Raw genomic sequence first — 22,774 nt, 5'->3', positions numbered from 1 at the left:
TCTGAGATCAGGTTAAAACCATACCAAACTGGTTCAAACCCTTGTTTCCTGAAATCACATGACTTTGGCAGTTCGATATATGCTTCAAACCTCTGATTCAAACAAATGAATTGCACAATTTTGAAGCTTTGCTAAGAACTGCTAAGTGTTCCTGTAGCTCAATTGGTAGAGCATTGCCTATTCAAACACAAGGTTGGGGGTTCGATTCCCCGGGAACACATGATAGGTAAAAATTGATAGCCTGAATGCACTGTAAGTCGCTTTGGATAAAAGCGTCTGCTAAATTTATACATTTAATTTTATAAAAGCACCCATCACTAGTTTGATATAACTGGTAAATGATGGTCAAAAATATTAATAAATAAATAAAGAAATGCATTTATGAACAGATTTCTTGATACTTACTCAACATTCACTTTCTTTTTCTTTCCACTCCAGTCTGTAACTCTGTCTCTCCGGGGCTTTATGTGTTGTCAGGCAATCAAGCGTTTATTCGGGTCACTCAATCTGCAGGTAAGACTTTTCATTGCATGTCTATAGCCTTTGTTTTATTCATCTGGGTACATTTCACAGAGGACAACTGGTTAAAAATTCATCCTGTCTCATGCACCTTGATTCCTGGTGTAGGAATGAGAATGTCAGAATGAAAGAAAGTGACAATAAAGCCACGATGTTTTCCGCTGAGACTTGAACGCTTCCGACTGATAAAGCTCAATCATTCATGCAATCCTTGGACCGAAAATACAGCAAGCTCTCCAAAACAACAACATCACTTATTCAACGGCTTCCATTCTTGGGTTAGATATCAAAAATCTGACAACTCAGAAGATCACTTTTAAAGCTAGCAGCTTGTGTATAGGATCAGCCCAGCTGTCATTTTACCTGCAGCTTTTGGGCCCACTGAACCCATCGACGCCGCTTGCGTTTGGTTTGTTACCCGTGTGCCTTTTCAGACAAGAGCGGAAAATAAATGTGACCTACACAGATGAATGAACAAACCGTTATCGTGCACCATCAAAGAGAGGCAAATAAAGTGAGCATAGACAACAGACTGTATATCAGAGAATGATGGCCAATCATTTTCTCAAAGCTCTTTCTCAATGGAATGGCAATGGACCTTTTTGAAGAGCCGTTATGGTCAGTTAGCTGTTTTCTATTTGGAAAAGGCATTAACACTTTTCATTGTCAGAAGAGAAGCCAAAGATATCTAGAATTCTCTATGTGAAAGTTTACTGCAGTGGAGAGGTTTATTTTTTTCCCTGAAGAGGCTGGTGCGCTCCTAATCGTTTGATACAGTGCAGGTAGAAGTGTGTAGAGAGAAAAACCTTACGAGGTGATTTATCTGTATGGATCGGCTGTCAAAGAGGTAAATCGAGAAAGGCATTGGGTGGAAACATCATATAGTTTGTTGTATGTAGCAGGTCTGGCTCTGGCATCTGGATATATTGCACCATAACTTTTACAGCCAAAACATCGGCCTCTGCTTTTGTAAACTGTCATTTGTATTTTGACACACATTGTATCCAGTATTTTTTTTTTTTTTTTTTTTGCACAGCAGTGTTATTAAAAATGATTTGAGTAAACTAATTAAAGCTAAAATAAAATATAAAGAGATGAAAAAAAAAAAAAATATATATATATATATAAGTATAATTATATTTATTATATAAGTGAATAAATTGACTGAAATGTAGACTAAAATGAAATATTAATATAACATCATAAATATCATACATTTATTTATTAATTTATTTAGTCCTGAATGTCAAACTAAATTAATTCATTATTATTATTATTATTATTACTAATATTTGTAAGTTTTAGGTATTTTACATTTAAGAAGACTTAACTTTTCACATTTTTTTTCAAATTGTTTTAATTATCCTCATATAGGATAAAATAGTGACATCTTATATAGCATGATATTAACCAAATCCCCTTATCCATGAACTAGGAGAATCGTGAGTCATTTTGGTGAAAATAAATAAATAACATGATTCCTGAGTGTACTCTACTCTAACACGAAATAAACTGTTTTCGTTTCAGAATGAATGATGAGAGACATCGAGCGTTGTTGACTTTTTAAAGTGCTGGACATGAATGATTTGGTAGTCAAACTTCTGACCAGGGCAAATATAGCGAAGTCAAATACAGCAGGCTGTCATAATGATGGATATCTGCTCTTCTAAACAGGAATGGTGAAGCACAGAACAATCTGTTTATGCTTTTTTCATTAGCAGTGGCAGCAAAATGTATTATACCTTGCCTACATCTTCACATGTGTAAAACATCTCAGAGGGAGGAACTTTTTCTTGAAATTAGACAGAAAGTTTGTAACATTTTCTGTTTGCTATAATCCACTTTTTATGGTAATGCTACGTTGTGCAATACTTTTTCTACTTTATCTTGTCACAATCACAGTTGCAACATCCAATCCAAATATTTTCTTTTGTAAACATCGTGCGGAATTAATGTGTATGCATAGTGCATTGCATTGATAATAGTATGCCAAATGTGTCAGAGTGGCAATATACGTAAAACCTCATTTTATGTTCTATGGAAACAAAATGTAAGTTATAAAGTTTTCAAGGAATAGTTCAACCAAAAATGAAACAAAATTACTGAAAATATGCTCACCCTCAGGCCATCCAAGATGTAGATGAGTTTGTTTAGCATTACGTCACTTACTCACCGATGGCTCCTCTGCAGTGAATGGGTGCCATCAGAACATCTGATAAAAACATCACAGTAATCCACAAATAATCCGCACCACTCCAGTCCATCAATTTAATGTCTTGTGAAATGAAAAGTTGCATGTTTGTAAGCAACAAATCAGTCATAAAGGTGGATCAGCTGAAGCTGAAATATTAGTCCATAATCCATAATAGCTCTTTCCCCAGAGGAAAAAGCCCATCCCCTGTTTTGCTCTCTCATCACAATCCACCAGAATTTTTGTTTAGAACTCTTTTAGCTTGTAAACGATTCTTGATGTTGTACATATTTCATATTTATTTATTTATTTATTTATTTTTTTTTTTCTGTAGAAAACAATATTTTGGATAGAGGACTTATATTTGAGCCGAAAGCAACCATTTTAGGTTAAAAGGTCTTTCATTCTAACACAACTTTTTACTTCACAAGACATTAACTGGTAAACTACTTGGATTATTGTATTATTTTTATCAGCTGTTTGGACTCTCATTCTGATGGCACCCATTCACTGCAGAGGATCAATTACTGAGCGTGACGTAATGCTCAATTTCTCCAAAACTGTTCTGATGAAGCAACAAACTCTACGTATTGCATCTATCTACATATTGCATGACCTTGGGGTGAGTACATTTTAAGCAATTGTTTAGGTGGAGAATTTCTTTAAAACAACATGAGGATGAGTATATATACTTGACTATATATATTAATATTTGAGTAAAGTATTTATTTGTAAGTGTCCTAATTTAACCATGAAATTCACCCCGTGTGAACTGGGATTGAGTCCAGGACTGAGACACAATGGTCTAGTAGGCTTGTGGATCTATGGTATTGGTTGACAAGTCACATGGTAAATCTGCAGCCCTTCAGGAACATTTAAAAAGAGACAGATGAGTTTGCCCTCGGAATACCCTCAAATCGATTATTAGTAATGCAGTTAGCTTACTGAAATGCAAGCCTGTGATGGTTTTAATTACATGGATATGAATTATAATCAAATTACTGTGAAATGGAAGCAAAAAGCTTTATGTGACATTATGAAATAATCGAAGATGAAATGAAGCAAGTTTGAGTCTCTCTCTTCTAGCCTCCTTTTTGTTCTGACGGCTCTTTAGGGACACTTTTGAAAGCCAAGTACATGCTGGAAGAGGCAGGACTCTGAGGCTCAATCTCCTTCTGCTACTTCTCACAGCATGTAATTTCACTAAAGACATGCTGGCAGTTTCCTGGGCACACAAACCTTACTTAATAATAATACACTCAATCTAATATATGCTATATGCCTGTTGTTTTGCCTCTCAGGAGCCCAGACATATAGGGAAGTCAGTGCTGCTTTAGTTAAGTGTATCTTTATTGCTCTTGTTATCCATGTAATTTTCCTCTTAAAAATTAATTGTATATCTTGTATTTCAGATTTGGTTTTAACCTTTTGATTTATCTTAAACCGTTATAATAAGTGGATCGTATGGGAGGTACTCCAGGAAGGGATGGTACTGTATATCTTTTATTTTCATTAATTTGGCAGAATAGCAAAGAATACATATTTTATTCATATGTATTCATTTATTCATTCATTCTGTAGCATATACAAATTGCTTAAAAGTTTACAAGTTCTGTGATCAATTATTTACTAGGTCCAGAATTTTTTATTTTTTTTTAATTCAGAAGTATTTTATGCTCATTATGACAAAAAATAATAATAATAAATATATATATTGCTGGTTTTACTGTATTATTATTTTTTTTTAAATCTCTATACACACACATACACACACACACACACACACACACACACACACACACACAAACATACAGTACATATCTGCAAGTGAAAACTTTGTGTATTAGCGTGGATTGTCACTAATACTTGCAATTACAATAATTATTATTACACATGCAGTTTTCATATTAATTATTAATATTAAGAGACTATATTAAATACTTTACAAATTATTTTATGATACGTCTTCACAATAGTTATTTAGCTTCTCTTTGTAGTGATAGTGACAGATAGAACATATAATTATGTGTAGAAATGTTTGTGAAACTGGAGTGCAAGCCAAATTTGGACTGTCACCCATCGGAGCTCCATGGCTTAATGTAATTGCTTTCAAATGCCTTCACTTTAATGTATTTCTACTGTTTTCTGAAGTGTGTCTGCGGGACACTGTACCCTTCTCTTACTATTCTTCTGTTAATTGAAGTATCTCGTCTGGTATTTTACAGTACTGTCAGTGGACTGAACGGGTGTCAGTTGTGAAGTGTGACGGTGCACGGAGTTGTGCGTAGAGTAATCACACGAGCGAGAGCTGCCGGGACCTGATAAAACCACCAACAATGAGCACAGTCCCTCATCTCTCTCTCACTCCATTCTCTTCTTTCTTGCAGTTTGACAGCTAATCATGGCCTATCGGAGAGCAATTCCTAATGTGCGCTTCGCCTTTAGCCAGCAGGCCTGTGCAGCTCCTTTCATAACACACAAATGTCAAATACTCGATGGTAAAGTGAGCATGAAAAAAATGCATGTTAGGTGTCAGTGTGTGTTTTAATGTGTTATATTCGCTTTAATGGCATGTGAGTGCAGTGTTCCTCCTGTTCAGCAACTTGTTTTTACAAACCCTGCCATACACACACACACACACACACACACAAAGTCAAAATTGTATATAAACAGAATTACATGATATAAACTATGCAATGTTAATTTGAAATTGTTAATTTAGAACTAGATATCTAGTACTAAAATTGTAAGATTTAAACCTGTAGTTTCAAGCCAGAATAGTGAGTTAAAAAGTCACTTTTTATTATTATTTTGTTGCATAAACAAAAACAAACGAATGTATGCATGAAATAAATAAATAAATAAATAAAAATTGCAAGATGAGAACTCAGAAGTTAGAGGGGGCAGGGCGGCGGGTGGGGGGGGGGGGTGGTTTCTGAACTGCAAAAGAATTATTGTGAGAAAAATTTACAATTATCTGTATCATTGAGATATTATATATATATTGAATTAGATAATTTATTTTGTTTGATGTTCTGCTTTAATTGTAATTTTAGTTGATGTTTTAGTAATTTTTTTTTATCAGTTTTAACTTTATTTTTCGTCCAAGTTCAAATGAAAATGATAAATGTTGCTTTGGCACCTAGCTGAAATAAGTTTACACTTTTTTAGTTATACATTTTATTTCATTTACATTTATTTTGTTTAATAGTTTTGATGCTTTTAGCTTTAGTTAACTATATTAACCCAAATTGAAATATTTAAATATTTTTCCCTTCTGATTAACACATTGTAATCAAAGCAGTTAAGATATATCACTCAAAGTTCCAGCATGTCTTATGAATAAAAGTGAGATCTAGTGTAAACACAGCATTAGTGCCAACCCAAATCACACAGAAACACAAACTGACATTGTTCTCACTTCCATGCCATCAGTATGGCATATTTACTTTTAATGGCGGTTCCATTTGATGAGACTGAATGTGTGGTGTTTCAAGTTTTGTCAGAGGACAGATTATCCTCTTAGAATATTAAACGTAGAATCACTGGTGTATGAGCTGATGTTGACAACAAAATGAGGCATCTTTCGACAGTCAGAATTTGTCATCCATGCAGTTGGTATTGAGAGGTTGAAATAAAGCATGCATATCTATAAACATTTCATACTGAATGCAAAAATATTGCCAAGCATATTGACATATGCATAATTTTTCAGTGGTGGAGATGTGTAAGATTGAGAAAGATATAATGCATACAGAATATACTATATACACTGTGTTCCAGCTGATGACCAATCATAAATGCATTATGCTGAATTACAGCATATCATATTACATATTGGCAGAAACACATACATAGATTGTGTATTATGTTTACAGTAATTATGCAATACCACACTCACAATGTACTGGACATAAAAATGGCTTTGATATATACAGATTATAAGGTGATATTGCTTGTGCAGGAGCTGATAATATTAATAATCTTAGATCTTGGATTAAATTAAAATAATAATAAGAAAATGTTTAAACATCTTTGAAAGACATATCTTATGCTCACCAAGGCTGCATTTATTTGATAAAGCAATATTGTTATATATTGCAATTTAAAACTCTTTTGATCAATTACAAAATTGATCAATTACATTTATTTAATAATAATAATAATAATAATAATAAAATAATAATAATAATAATATTTGGATAAAAGCATCTGCTAAATGCATAAATATATATATATATATATATATATATATATATATATATATATATATATATATATATATATATATATATATATATATATATAAACAACCAAGCAAATTAGTGAGGCGCAAGTGTCAAAGCAGTTCCTTTTTTATATAATATAATTTGAGGTTTTCCATTTATTTATTTGTTTTTAGATCTTTTTGTAGTGCAGCGACTGTCATACACTTGGGTAAGAATTCAGTATGTTTTCAATTAGTGATTTATTAGATGAACACATCACATAAGGCTTCGACCCAGCATGGAGAATGAAACTAATCACAGGCTAATTGAGTGAATAGGAGTGTAATATAGTGAATATGTTTAGAAGCTGGGTAACGTGAGCTTTTCTTGGAAAGATGACCAGCTACAGTAGCTTTCGACCTATCGTTGTGCATATGTTTGTACACATGGGATATTTCCGCATCGAATGAAATCCCTTCCAGTTTCTGTGGAGCGGCAGATGGAGACTGTAGGTATTCTGACATCTCAATGTGAAATGAGTCAATAGGAAGAGGAAGCCCCTGTACTGGCAGGAGTGTGTGAGAGGTGTCGACATGCCTGATGATAATCACATGGTCATTGACTCGAGCCGGCTGTGGGATCAATAGAGCTGACACATGGCTGCCTGCAGGCCTGATCATAATGTGTCACTCACTTCTTCACCCTGCTGCCGTGACGCACGTTCAGCCTCTGAATTCATCGCTGCTATATTGGCATCTTACGGAGGAGGATGAGGGATTAGACCAAATTTAATTACTTTCTCCCACAAAGCCCCATATGTTGTTGATGCCTTTCAAAACACACACCATCACACAGGAGCACTACTCTGCAGTCTTCACATTTACATTTCTTTTAGTTTGAGTCTTTCAGAAATAACCAAAGACTGTATAATTAGTTCAGTAGTATTGCTTGTGTTCAGGTAGTTAATGATGGGATGAGTTTGTTCAAAACGAATTCACAAATACTTGCAATTCATACGAACAGTGACCTCTTTTTTGAACTTTTCAATTTGTATATTATTAAAAATGAATTATAAAGTCAGAAATGTCCATCCATCCATCATTCCATGATTTTTAACATGACAATTTTTTTTTTTTTTTTATACATGTTTTCAGTTTCAGTATAGTGGAAAATGGTTATGTGGAGTAGCTGATTTTATATATAAAAAAAAAAAAACACCTTAATACAATTATAAACGTTATGTAGATGTATTATGTCATAATCAAAGATATGTTAAACATTTTCAGACATATATGAGAGATATTTTAATAAAAATAATTATTACTTAACTGTAAAAAATTTAAACATTTCAGATATTAGGCATTAATAGATATACTGTAATTAAAACATTTTTTTATTATTTTTAAATTAATTATTAATTAAACTGTTAATAATGAAAACATTTTACAGATTATGTAATGTATTGTAAATTCAATTAAAATGTGAGGTTATTGTGGCATTATGTGTGTGTGTGTGTGTGTGTGTGTGTGTGTGTGTGTGTGTGTGTGAGTGTTGCTTCTCCTGTCTCTGAACAAAACTGGTATACAAAATCTACCAGAAAAATTAATAACAATAAATAAATAATAATAATAAATAAATAAAAAAAAGATTATAATGTCTGAAATATCATATATATATGTGTGTGTGTTAATATTAAAATCTGCAGTTGTGGTGCACAAAACTCTCTGTGGTTGAAAATGTCTTGAGGGTCTCAGACACAGCACAGGACTGTCTTGAACACAGAGCAGAAAAATGCTCCAAACCTCTTAACGTTGAGCTATTGTCGTGTCAAAATCAAGAGCAAGCCATCATAAACCTACATTAACCCACACACAGGCAGAAATGGAAGAATTTTATGAGATGAGAGACCGAAGAACAACTAAAAACACAGTTACTGTGTGACTGATGCTCAAAATCGAGCCTGTTCCTGTGTTTGTGTGTCTTCCATCATTCAGCTCAGATAAAGCGCGGTGTCTCCTGCAGTCCTGTAGACATAAGCAGTGCGTGGGACATGACGACATGTTTGCGGATTGCTTTTGATTAAACTAATCTTGCCTGAAGCTCTGCTTCTGTTCTTACTGTCAGGCAATGAAATGTTTCGCTCAAAACACCAAAACACACTGAAAACAAACACTTGTTGTCATTTTACAACTGATAAGGACGCTTTCCAGAGATTGGCTTCCATATTTATGTAGGAGCTCAGAAGGCATCGTCAGTCAGGCAAGATTTATGTCCTCAAGGTTGTCACTTACTGATGTATTTAAGATTAAATGAGTGTATCCAGTTTTACATTACAGAACATGCTTGGTCCAGTGATTCATACCAATGTTATACCAGATTATTGAGAATCATGAATATGATTTTATAATATTTATGCATATTATTATGCAAGGTATGTTTGCATCCATAAAATGCTAGTAAATGAATAGTTACTGGCAATTAAAACTAGCAGTTGCTTCGAAACAATGAGAATGACACTTAAGCGCATGGGCCATTTGAGTTTGAGTCTGGCTTGCAACATTTTATATATACATTATACATATATGTTTTTCCATTAAGTCTCTTGAGATAGATGTCTTTACAAGCACGTTCACTCTTACCCCTAGAGCAAGGTCTGAGATCTATAGCTATTTGGACGAGGGTCTGGATCAATGCAGGAACGCCATGTCTAGGGAAACAAAATCAACTCCTGTAAAGAAGCTTACAGAGTGCTGTGGAAGGGCAGCTGGGCTTTCTGCCAGTGCAGTCCACCTTTGTGACCTCCATCTTAAACAGCCGTAGCTTGATGCTAATCCCGTGGGTGACAGGTGTTCTGCCAGGGCTGGAGGAAACCGACAGGTGGATGAGCTCTGATCACTGACGTGTGTAATATACAGCCTGTTAACCGAGCGCAGGTGGAGAGAGCGTGCGGTGAGGTGAGCACACACTGACTCCAATGATTGGCACTGATCGCTTCTTCCTTAAAGGTGCACTGTACAATTTTTAGCTGCATCTAGCAGTGAGGTTGTGAATTGCAACCAACGGCTCAGTCCCCCGCTCCCCTCTCCCTTTAGAGAAGCTACGGTGGCTGACACAGGTAAAGATGTCATCGGTAAAGACAGCAGAGAGCAATGAGATTTCTTTACATAGGTAAATCAAGGAATTATATTTACTTATTTATTCAATAAATCAATGTTATTGCGAATGTTAATGTACTTGTTCATCATTGTGTCAGTGTTTTATTCGCAAAAACAACAAAGTGATGAAACGCGCTCTGTAGAGCACAAACACGGTGGTGACTTACATGTTAGGGGACCCGTGGTGTATGTAGATAGAAATAGCTCAATCTAAGGTAATAAAAACATAACGGTTCATTAAGAAAGGTCTTTATACACCTCTGAAAACATAGTTATATATATATATATATATATATATATATATATATATATATATATATATATATACAGTCGTGGCCAAAAGTTTAGAGAATTACATAAATATTAGTTTTCAAAAAGCTGCTAAACTGCTTTTAGATCTTTGTTTAAGTTGTTTCTGTGATGTACTGAAATATAATTACAAATACTTCATAAGTTTCAAAGGCTTTTATCAACAATTCCATGACATTTATGCAAAGAGTCAGTATTTGCAGCGTTGGCCCTTCTTTTTCAGGACCTCTGCAATTCGACTGGGCATGCTCTCAATCAACTTCTGGGCCAAACCCTGACTGTTTTTTTTGGAGAGAAGTGGCTTCTTTGCTGCCCTTCTTGACACCAGGCCATCTTCCAAAAGTCTTGGCCTCACTGTGCGTGCAGATGCGCTCACACCTGCCTGCTGCCATTCCTGAGCAAGCTCTGCACTGGTGGCACTCCGATCCCGCAGCTGAAACCTCTTTAGGAGACCATCCTGGCGCTTGCTGGACTTTCTTGGACGCCCTGAAGCCTTCTTTACAAGAATTGAACCTCTTTCCTTGAAGTTCTTGATGATCCTATAAATTGTTGATTTAGGTGCAATCTTAGTAGCCACAATATCCTTGCCTGTGAATCCATTTTTATGCAATGCAATGATGGCTGCACGCGTTTCTTTGCAGGTCACCATGGTTAACAATGGAAGAACAATGATTTCAAGCATCACCCTCCTTTTAACATGTCAAGTCTGCCATTCTAACCCAATCAGCCTGACATAATGATCTCCAGCTTTGTGCTCGTCAACATTCTCACCTGAGTTAACAAGACGATTACTGAAATGATCTCACCAGGTCCTTTAATGACAGCAATGAAATGCAGTGGAAAGGTTTTTTGGGGATTAAGTTAATTTTCATGGCAAAGAAGGACTATGCAATTCATCTGATCACTCTTCATAACATTCTGGAGTATATGGAAATTGCTATTATAAAAACTTAAGCCGCAACTTTTCCAATTTCCAATATTTATGTAATTCTCAAAACTTTTGGCCACGACTGTATATATCTATATATATACATCTATATCTATCTATCTATCTATCTATCTATCTATATATATATATATATATATATATATATATATATATATATTATATTGCATTTCTGTAAATAGATTATTGTAAATATTACACATTGCACCTTTAAATTTAAGAAAAGCAAATATTGAAAGAATGCCAATTTTAAGTAGAGAAATGGAAAGGTCGTCAATCAGTTGAATTGTAGGTAGATAAATTACTTGATATAATAATCATAATTAATCAAATCAACTGTGTATAAACACACACACACATATATACACACAGGTTTGGTTTCAATCACTCAAATGGATATAATTTATTATAGTTTATAAAGAACTCTTTTATGGGACATTCTGTGAAACTAATGAAAGCTCTAATATACTACACGATATAGCGGGTGCACGATGTGGAAAAAGTTATGATTAGAGTCCAAATTTATAATGTATCCATCAGACATGTACTATCCATTAGACACGACTGGAGTTTTATCCCACTCTCCATTTCTATCCTACTTCAGGAGTACATTATGTCAATGCAACCCTTAAGACAAATCGCTAAATTTAATATTTATAGTTCAGACGTTAAAAAATTGAGCATAAGTAGGTCTATAATCTGCTCCATATTTCATACGGCTGTCTACAGAACACCGTTTCAGTCAAGGACATTGAGCCACTGTGACCATGTGGCCGTGTTGTAAATGTAAACTTTGTAGTGTTTCTATTCTAAACCATCGGCCCCATGGTTCACAGTCTGTAATGGCCAGTAATGAGGGTCCATCTGAACTCGGAATGAGGGAAGGGCTCGACAGTCTAATTAGCTAATCATCTTCACACATCAATGCACAAATAAGCCAGCACTGCCCTGCATTCGTTATTTATGGACCCGGACAGAAGCAGTATAAGGCCAGATCAATCTCTCACCGAGACCGCTGGGAATAAAACATGAGGTGGGAGCCAAACGTTATTTCCTCGGTTGCTCATTTTGAGCGGGAATTAGCTGCTGTTCAATCTACAACAGGGCACAAACGGCTCTGCGACCCACATTATTAAAAAGACATGCATATGATTGGCTTAATTGGGGAAAAATGTGATCTCGCAAGGTGAGCCTTAGCATGGTGTAACCTGTGGTGTCACATGGTTAATGGATGCAATAATTAAATGAAAGTGATGGATGGTGAGAAGCTCCCGAGGAAGAGCTGCGGATATCCTGCTGAATGCAATCCGTCAGTCAAGGATGCATGGGAATATAAAACACAGTTTTTCTCGAGCAGATCCTCTTCCTGCTGGCTGAATGCGGCTGTTTCAGTTTGAGCCATTTGTTTTGCTTTAAAACTCATTCCAGGTACAAATCTTTGAGGAATGCAACACCGTATTATTAGCCATTTTAACTTCTAAATGGGAGTGCAATAGTCTTTTTTTTTAAAAAGGGGTAAAGAAGAAATTGATTGCAGGTGTGGTGGATTGGAAAAAACTAAAATCGAACGGTTGTAACAATACCTCCTTTACCCTCTCGGTGCTACATAAATACAGTCCACAGTAGACTGGGGTTGCACAGACTAGTTCATTAGTCGAGGCATTGGGTTTGTATTGAATAGTCATAAATCACAATACTTGCATGCTATCTATGCTCTTGATCTGTGCAGTGTTAATGCAAGAGGAAAATGTTATTGTCCACAAACTGCATCTGCATTTAAAGCATATATATTGAAATAAAATTTAAATATTTTGTAAAATATTTTTACTTTGTATTATGTAATTTACATATGGCAGAAATATAATATAAATAATTATATATATATATATATATATATATATATATATATATACAGTACAGACCAAAAATTTGGACACACCTTCTCATTCAAAGAGTTTTCTTTATTTTCATGACTATGAAAACACTGAAGGCATCAAGGGCTATTTGACCAAGAAGGAGAGTGATGGGGTGCTACGCCAGATGACCTGGCCTCCACAGTCACCGGACCTGAACCCAATCGAGATGGTTTAGGGGTGAGCTGGACCGCAGACAGAAGGCAAAAGGGCCAACAAGTGCTAAGCATCTCTCTGGGATCTCCTTCAAGACTGTTGGAAGACCATTTCAGGTGACTACCTCTTGAAGCTCATCAAGAGAATGCCAAGAGTGTGCAAAGCAGTAATCAAAGCAAAAGGTGGCTACTTTGAAGAACCTAGAATATGACATATTTTCAGTTGTTTCACACTTTTTTGTTATGTATTGTGACGAGTCAGCTGCCTCCTCCCTGATTGTCACTGGCACCCCGTCCTAAATCGCCGCACTTCACCAGGCTCCCGACTGGAGTGGGTGTGTGAGAGGAGGGGCGCTTGACGAGTCAGGGCTGGCGGCGTGTGATGGGGCACACCTGAAGGAAATGGTGCCTCATCACCGCCGCTGTTTAAAAGCCCAACGTGCCTCTCCTCGGGAGACCGGTCTCTTCCGCGTGCATGCACACTGGTGTCCTCGTGGGTCCAGGAGGGTGCGTTGAGGGACTCCCGCGCCACTAGAGATGTGAGCTGCCAGACCCGCGATCCGGATGGGAACCGCACCCGTTTACACGGCCGTCGGGCCAGAATGCCGGGGCCGTTCATCCCCTGCCAGCGCCGCGGCCAACGAGAGTGATGCGGCCGCTAGAGGAAGCCGCCGCCCCTCGCGCCCCGGACCGAAGAGGGGAGCGCGTGCGGCCGCCGGACTCCGCCCCTTACCTGGACCCTTCCTCCATGAACACTGCCCGACCCACACGAACCCCGCAGCACGACGAGGACACCAGATTCCCTGTTTATTTTGGACACTCTTCCCCTTTGGCCACCAAATTTAGATTTTTGAAATTTATTTGATTTTCTGTTAATAAAAGCCTCTCCGAGGCCTGACGCCACGCCCACTGTCTTGTGCTCCTCCCGTCACCCGTATACAATTCCATATATAATTCCACATGTGTTAATCATAGACTGTATAAAAAATATGGACGTAGTGTCCGTGACGTCACCCGTAGACTACTGAAGAGTTTTTGAAGCCTAAAGTGTGTTGAGCGGGCCGTCGCCATCTTGGCAGCGTGTCACCGCGCGACTCTCCCGGACAATCAAAAATTGGCAAAAAGGCGGGAGCTAGTTGCTGTGGCCACGCCCACCTAGCGCTACGGCAGTATCAGCAGCGGCAATCTCCTTGTCACTCAAGTGGCCACGCCCTTAATTATGCAGAACTTTAAGTATTAATATAATTTAAACGGATGAGTTATAAAAAAATTCACCCCTCCCCCCCCCCACAGTTGTCATGAAGGGCAAAATTAGCTATTTAGACCAAAATCATTTTTTGAACCAGGCTGTAAACATGTTTTTTCCTGCTGTAAAGTTGGGCATTTTAACATGGGGAGTCTATGGGACTGACTCTCTTTTGCAGCCAGCCTCAAGCTGATAGGCTTAAGATAACAATACAGATAACAATACAGATAACAATTTAATTTTAATACAAAATAGTTCTTAATTTAAAAGAATAGCAGAGTCCACATCACAGCACCTGTATAATCATACAGAGGAACAATATTGTTGGACTAACTTTATAAGAAAACATTGAATAGCTCTAGCAGACCACAAAACTGCAGGGTGTGTTTATAATAAACAGATCCTAATGTAGTTATGATTATAGTTAACATTTTGAGTAGCCTTTAAACTACAAAATTGCTAAATTGACATCCTCTTAGCCCATAATATAAGGTTTTCAAGATGCTAGTTTGTCTGCTTGTCTAAATATAATTACTCCTAAAGCTTCCTGACAGGCTAACACAACCAAAGTAGCCATGTTTCCTGCTAGTATGTCTGTTAGCCCTACCTAAGAGGATAAAGTTACCCTAGAGAGGTTTAAGTGATGTCTAGGTGACACAAACAGCATTTTCCCCTTCCATCTTTTCATAATAAAAGTGGCGCAGTGTGTTAGTGTAACCCCTGAGGAGCCAGCCTAAGGGAGGCCTTGGCAGGACAACATGACTGGAAAATGTCCATGGCAGAAGCATTGGTAGGCTGCGCACACAACGCTGCCCTGTTGAAACAACAATGACTGACGGGAGAGCCAATGGGATTGTTAATGTGGCATATGAGATTGCTAAGAGGAAGCCGTGGGGAGGTATTACGCAAATCCAACAGTTCTCCAGCCATCCTAGTAAGGCTTCTGAGAGCACGGGGAGCAGGAGCTCACTTCAGCATGAATACAAATCATCTGCGCAAGGATAGTCAAATGAGCGGGAGATGAAGAGATAGAGGAGAAAAGACAAGAAAGGACGTCTGTAAGGGGGTTGGGGCCAGAAGAGGAAGGCAGGAATTAGGCAGGAGTGTTTGTTGAGCAGTGTGTAGTTAGGAAGGAACATGTGCTACAGACGTGGCTCAGCTCCCCTGAAGTGCCATTCAAAACCGGCACGCTGCCCAGAAAATATAGAGAGCTGGAGGTTTAGAGACTGAGACATGGAGCACACCGAGTCCCTTCAGTTCGATTACTTTTATAAAACAGAAAGATCAGACGTCTGAAACCTGCCAACCTGTGAACGCACATTATATATTCTTCCTGTGTCCCAACTGTAAACAGCCTGCTATTAGCCTAATGAATTATGCTACTTGGTAGAACAATTGTTTTTATTATTAATCTTTAATGTCTTAATGATACTTATCTTACTGCTGTTGCTTTTAAACAGTTTTGTTGGTCTTTTAATTGAATCAATGTCCTTAGTCAGTATTTAATATTATGCCATATTCATTCGGTTTAATCAATTTTATTTCAACCAAACATTTTAGTTCTGGTTGTACAAAATATAAAAAATGTATATAATTTTATATATATTTTAGGAAACTTTGATCTATACTGTGTGTGAATTATTGTGTATGCCATATGTTTATATATATATATATATATATATATATATATATATATATATATATATATATATAGTGTATATGTGTGTGTGTGTGTGTGTGTGTGTGAACAGTGATTGGTTTCGTGTTTAGTTGAGTGCTGTCTGAAGCTAAGACTAAGATTTATTTATTTTTTTTTACATTTTTTACTTGAAGAGATTTTTTGCGACCAGGATTTTTTTTTTGTGTGAGAAGTTTTGCAGCTTATCCGGACAATTTCAGCAGTGCCCTGATGGTGGGTTTAGCTGGCATCTAAATCTCTTCACACGTCACTACACACAACCGAGATGAAACTGTCAGAGGAAAGATGTTAGAACTGTCTTAAACACTGCTGACAAAGTGTGTTGCCTGTGTCAAATGATGTGCATTGATCTGAAACTCTAATTTCATCTCAATGGCAAAGCAGTGTTTTTTAGGCCATTTTTAGGATCCATTCAGCATACTACAGTTTAAACTGCTTTGTAACGTATAGGTTTTTATTGAACAGAATAGTATGCTGTATACGCTATGTAGATGCAGGATGAGATGCATTAAGAGCCACCATTTTTACATTTAGTTTCTCCATATTTTGTTCTGTAATAGAGCCCATAAATCATTGGATGGTTGATAGGTGCTTATCGGATCCACAATTAATTTAATACTGAATAAATTAGATGAATCCTGCTATCTGCTTAAAGACACTTTGCAAAAAGAACAATTTGACCAAAAAATCTAAATTTATGTTTACACTTTTGTGTTCCAATGACAAAAATACCAGCATAGAAGTTTTTATTGACTTAAAAATGAGTAAATGGCGGAATATTAATTTAATAGTTTCCAGGGGATTCTCTTAGCATGCATCTGTTAGGATTCAACCACTTAATATGCAAACTCACAAACACACTCTAGAAAAGAACACTTCAAAAACAATCAGTTTCCCATTAATTTAAAAGGCAAACACCTTTCCAAATCATTGCATTATGGGAAGGGCAGTAAGAGCTCCACAGAGCAAGCAGTGGCAGGAGTCCACCTGTTGTAATTGCTGTGACATTTATCAGCTCTAATGATTGCGATAGGATTTATTTTGCTTCTCCAAAGAATGTTCCATAATGTTCATAGAGCTAGATTATTGAAGCAGTTTAGTTGTTTTATTTTTGTTTTGTGAAAATTGGTATGCTACAAAACAACAGCATGGGAAACATTACATCTAGAATCAATATTTGGCATGTTCTCTGATGTATATGCATAATATAGAATAATACAAACCACAAATCTAAAATTGCTTTTTGGAATGCCCATAATGAAAGAAAAAGAGATAATCCAATTTTAATTGGATTTTTAAAGACTGTGTTTTTGGAAAACTTCCATGTAAGATCTCTTAATATTACATTCAAGACACCATTGTCATAATTTATTTTGGAAAGCTTTTTTTTTTTTTTTTTTAATGACTTTGAATTACTTAAAAAAGTGTTTGGCTATGTAGGCATATATATATATATATATATATATATATATATATATATATATAAGAATACAATTTTAAACCAGCCAGATTAATATAGACAACACATAAGCGTTTGTGCTTTTAAAAGTGTACTTAAAGGCTTCTAAGTTGTGCAATATTCCCATGTGATGCTTTAATGCATAATGGTGTGGAATGTTTTTGAATCAAAGCATCTTGATGAGACCTTTATACCCCCTCTGAGTTCATGAATAATTCAGTTTACAACCTTGAATGCAAATGAAGGTGAATGATACCAAGAGTTTCCATTTCATTTAATGTTCCATCTGGATTGGTTTTTGTTATATTGGAGCTTTTACATGTCATTACCAATAACCTTCCATGTTGTTATTGAAAATGTAATGTGTATGAATTCCCTGCGAAATATTTGTCTAATTTTATCTTGCCAATAACTGTTGATATTGTGTTTGTTAGAGAGCAAGCAGACCATCAAAAAGATTTCTTCATCTTCTGTTGATCTAATGGTCAATTACAGAGTCAGAATCTCCTCTTGGACTGTTTAAACTCATCATACTGAAGTCCAATTATTCTGTCCGTCAGAAAACCGGTGTGAAGGGGGCCTATTTCATTTAGAGTGGCTTTGAAGATTCTTTTTATCAACCCGTCAAATTTTGGCAGAGATTAAAATCATTCAGCAAGAATTCAGTTAATCTTTCTTCTTTCTTTCTTCAAGTGTCAACCAAAAAATCAGACAGTGTTGTTTTTTTTCTTGAAAGTCTTTCATTCAAAATTTAGACTCAAAGGCATGTTCCTGATTGTTTCCCCAATGCCAAAAACTGCACACGGACCAAATACCAGCAGTATAGCGCAGAACCAGAACCACTTAGGGGACTTTTGTCAGGGTTCAGTTTTTTGTTTTGTAGCACTTTAAAATGTAGCAATTCTGTGGGTTTTTATTTTAGATGCATCCAGAATTTGAGGGATCTTGTTTTGTATATTAATGATCAATTTGAGTCAGCCTAATTCTGCCTTACATGCAATATTGGGTGTTCTCCTTTGTAATTTTAGAATCGTTTTGCAGAATTATTTTTTGTGTAGGGCTTCTATTGGATGTCTGTCCCATCAACGTGATCTCATGAGAATACGTGTGTATTTTTATGTTAAATGTGGTTCTACCACACGTACATTTACTTACGTTTTCATGCACATAAAAACGTACAACTTAGACGTATTTATAGCAGTAAAACGTACAAATACTTACGTGTTAGCAGCTAAAAAAACGTAAATAATCTAACGTAAAGTGGGAATTTATATGAATTCCCATGTATTAATATTAAAATCGGGGCTTTAATGATTTAAATCTGTTGTATTTAATTGTCATATCAATAAATGTTTTTATTGAATTTATTGAAAGCAGTTTACTCATCTACTTAATAGGAAATAACATTTCTGTGCATGCTGCAAACCATAGATACACAAAAGCACAGCATAAAATTACAAATCACATCCATTTTATTTGTTTGCTGTACTCCATATCTTTAGAATCCAGATGTTTGCAAGGAACATATCCATATCAATCGATCTTCATCTTCATTCTCAGCAACAGCGTCCGTCACAGTCAAAGCCCGGGCTCGTTATGATTCGAATTTGAAAATAGCGCCAGTGCGCCACAGGAACGTTACGACATGGTTTACGGCACTGATATCGAACTCTCATTGGTTCTCACATAATTCGTCACAGATTGCGACATGTCGTGTTTCAGTTGATAGATATTTGAAATCAGTACTGCTACTGCGCCAGTGCGCCTTCACGGAGAGAAGACAGATTCATAATTTCACGGATTAATAAATTAAATTCTGCTCTGTACCCTATAAAAACTATCACCTCCCGAGAGGACTGCGACTGGAACTCATTATCATTTGAACTACTTTTGGTATCACTTTTGATATTTTTTTCGCAAAAAATAAATGATTAACATTATGTTTGTTTGTCTGTTATTTGTTTATTTATAACAGTAACGTTATGTAGTTTTTAGAAATGGTTGTGGGTAGGTTTAGGGGTAGGTGTAAGATTAACGTTAGTGGCTCAAAATAACGTTTTAATGTTATATTTTTACTAAAATTGTGTTTTATTATGTTGTATTCTTTTAACATTCTGTATAAAATGGGTAGGTTTAGGTTCGGGTGAGGTATAGGGATCTTACATTTATCCAAAAAAAATTATAAAAAGGGAAAATATACATAAATATTTTAAAAATTAATCCGATATGCATTGAAAAGCAGCTTCATGAGCAAATTTCTATGGATAACTGACTGGTCAGAGAACACGTTCTATCTGTACGTATTTGAGGTTGTTTTTACGTAAATTTTGATACGTATCGAACCTGTAATTACGTCCAGATAATAAGTAAATGACACTGTAAATACATAAAGGCACATACATATTGGACAGTATTAATTTACGTCTAAATATGTACGTTTTGATTGTGAGATCAGGCTGGTCCCATATAGTGTAGCTCTGATTATTGAGTGGACCCCATACCTGACTTCCATTGGATATTGAATTGGTAATTCAATATTTTGGAATTTTCAATTTTGCAAATAGAGCTCTTCAAGCTTCATCTTTGAGAGCATTCACTACCATACTGAAACTCCCCGAAGCAGTGATGATCAGGCCAAGGTAAGTGTACTGCATCGTGTGTTCTAGAGCAGTGCTGCCTAGATTGAACTGGTATCTGTGTTCCTGACATCTGGGCTTTTTCTGAAAGACCATAATGTTGATCTTTTTGAGGTTTACTACCAGGGCCCAGTTCTGGCAGTAGTTGCCCAGCAGGTCTAGGTGCTGCTTTAGTCCCTGTGGCGTGGATGACAGCAGCACCAGATCATCTGCGTTCAGCAAAAGCTTGATGTTCGTCTTGTAGAGTAAGTCCATGGGCTGCACTGCTAACTCAGGCTACAGCCACAATCCTCTTTCCTCTGTGTTTATTGCCAATTCATATTGCACATTTGTTGTTTGAATACATAGATTTAATAATGTCATAAACTTTACCCCCTACACCACTTTGTAAAAGTTTGTAATATAATGCGTCATGCCAAATAGAATCAAATATTGCAAATGCAAATATTTTTCCGGATTTAGTCAGTTTAACGTGTTTATTGATTAGGGTGTACATGTGGTCAGTAATTCTATACTGTGTTCGTTAAGGAAGTTTACTATTCTATTATTTAAAGTACTGCTAATGCCCCAGATTCCTGCTCACACAAATGTCTCTGAAATTATTAGGGTCCAATTTGTCTCCACTTTTGTGAATTGGGGAAATAAGTCCTTGGCGTCAGGAAAACAGCTTGAACTAAGTACAAGGTTAAATAATTTGAGCACAGCTGTCTGAAGCTTATGTGCTGTTTCATCATTTCACCTAGAATGTTGTCAAGACCACAGTATTTTGTATTTTTTATTTATTTTTAAATCATAAATACTTCATGTGTAATTGGGAAGTTGAGTCTCTCTCTCTCTCTCTCTCTCACTCTCTCTCTCACTAGTGTGTGTGTGTTTTCATAAGTTTGTAGACTGTTTGATCTGATCAGAGTTGTTAAAGAGTTGTTTTGGAGGGATTTCTTTATATAAATTTTCTAAATGTTTTGTCCAAATGTTTCCATCTTCTATTGGCAAGTCTCGTGGTTTTGCTGTGCTCAGATTTTTCCAAATGTCCAATAACTGATTATGATTTATTGAATGTTCTGTTTCTTGTAAACTTTTGGTCAGATAGTAATTCGTTTTTTCACTGATTGTGTGATTTAATCAGGCGCAGCTCGTCTATATGGGTGGACCAAAATATTCATCCACAACCAAGCGGCAACCTCTTGCCCTCTCTCATGAAGCCCATACAGAAGAAACTTAAACTGTAAATCGTCAACTAAAATATCAAAAGTGATACCAAAAGTAGTTCAAATGATAATGAGTTCCAGTCGCAGTCCTCTCGGGAGGTGATAGTTTTTATAGGGTACAGAGCAGAATTTAATTTATTAATCCGTGAAATTATGAATCTGTCTTCTCTCCGTGAAGGCGCACTGGCGCAGTAGCAGTACTGATTTCAAATGTCTATCAACTGAAACACGACATGTCGCAATCTGTGACGAATTATGTGAGAACCAATGAGAGTTCGATATCAGTGCCGTAAACCATGTCGTAACGTTCCTGTGGCGCACTGGCGCTATTTTCAAATTCGAATCATAACGAGCGCGGGCTTTGACTGTGACGGACGCTGTTGCTGAGAATGAAGATGAAGATCGATTGATATGGATATGTTCCTTGCAAACATATGGATTCTAAAGATATGGAGTACAGCAAACAAATAAAATGGATGTGATTTGTAATTTTTATGTAACTAATTACCTTTGAGTACTTTTTGATTACTTTTCTAAATTTGTGAAAATTAAAGAATAATAAATAAAAGCATATACATCAACTTAAATACAGTTATCTAATAAGCATGTGACGTATTCTGTGTAATAAACTGCTGAAACATTGGTGTTTTTTTTAACTGCTGTCTCTTTGTATATGATGATAGTTTTCTCAAAATAAGTAAAATGCACATGAAGTGACACAAAGCAGTTCTAGAAATGATGTTTATGTGCTCGTGTACTCCTATATTGAGGCGGCAGAGGTTGAAAACACTGCGAGCTTCAGTAGGCCTATGTGTAGTAAATGAAACCATGTCTTTGCCATTAATTTACAGGAGGGGCAGACTGGGAAAAAAAACTCAGACTGGAAAATTCAAACTCATACAAACAAATTCATGGACAAAACTATTTTTATCTATGTTAAATCTTTAATTTGGAGACATGCAAAATAATTAAAAGTTCTCTCCTGAACTGCACCTTCACTTCCATTTTTCTCTTCAGTCTCTTTATTTTGCCCTGTTATCCATCTCTCTCATGACTTTAATACTCAAGATTGAACAAAACTATACTAGAAATAGAACCGACTCGGAGAGCGCGCGAGTCATGGCTTAGGC

The 22,774-nt window shown here is 36.3% G+C and overlaps 1 long non-coding RNA gene across 1 annotated transcript in view; it reads left to right on the top strand.

Moving 5' to 3' along the window:
• LOC132122556 (uncharacterized) overlaps positions 1-22,774 on the top strand; it is a 45,681-nt gene that overhangs the window by 431 nt on the left and 22,476 nt on the right. The window contains exon 2 of the long non-coding RNA XR_009426394.1: positions 439-513. This is a non-coding gene — a long non-coding RNA (uncharacterized LOC132122556). The remainder of the gene's footprint in view (positions 1-438; positions 514-22,774) is intronic.

The sequence above is a fragment of the Carassius carassius genome, chromosome 40 (assembly GCF_963082965.1).
Source record: "Carassius carassius chromosome 40, fCarCar2.1, whole genome shotgun sequence".
Classification (NCBI taxonomy): Eukaryota; Metazoa; Chordata; class Actinopteri; order Cypriniformes; family Cyprinidae; genus Carassius; species Carassius carassius.
Note: the sequence above shows the minus strand (reverse complement) of the source record. Positions and strands in the feature narration are given on the sequence as shown.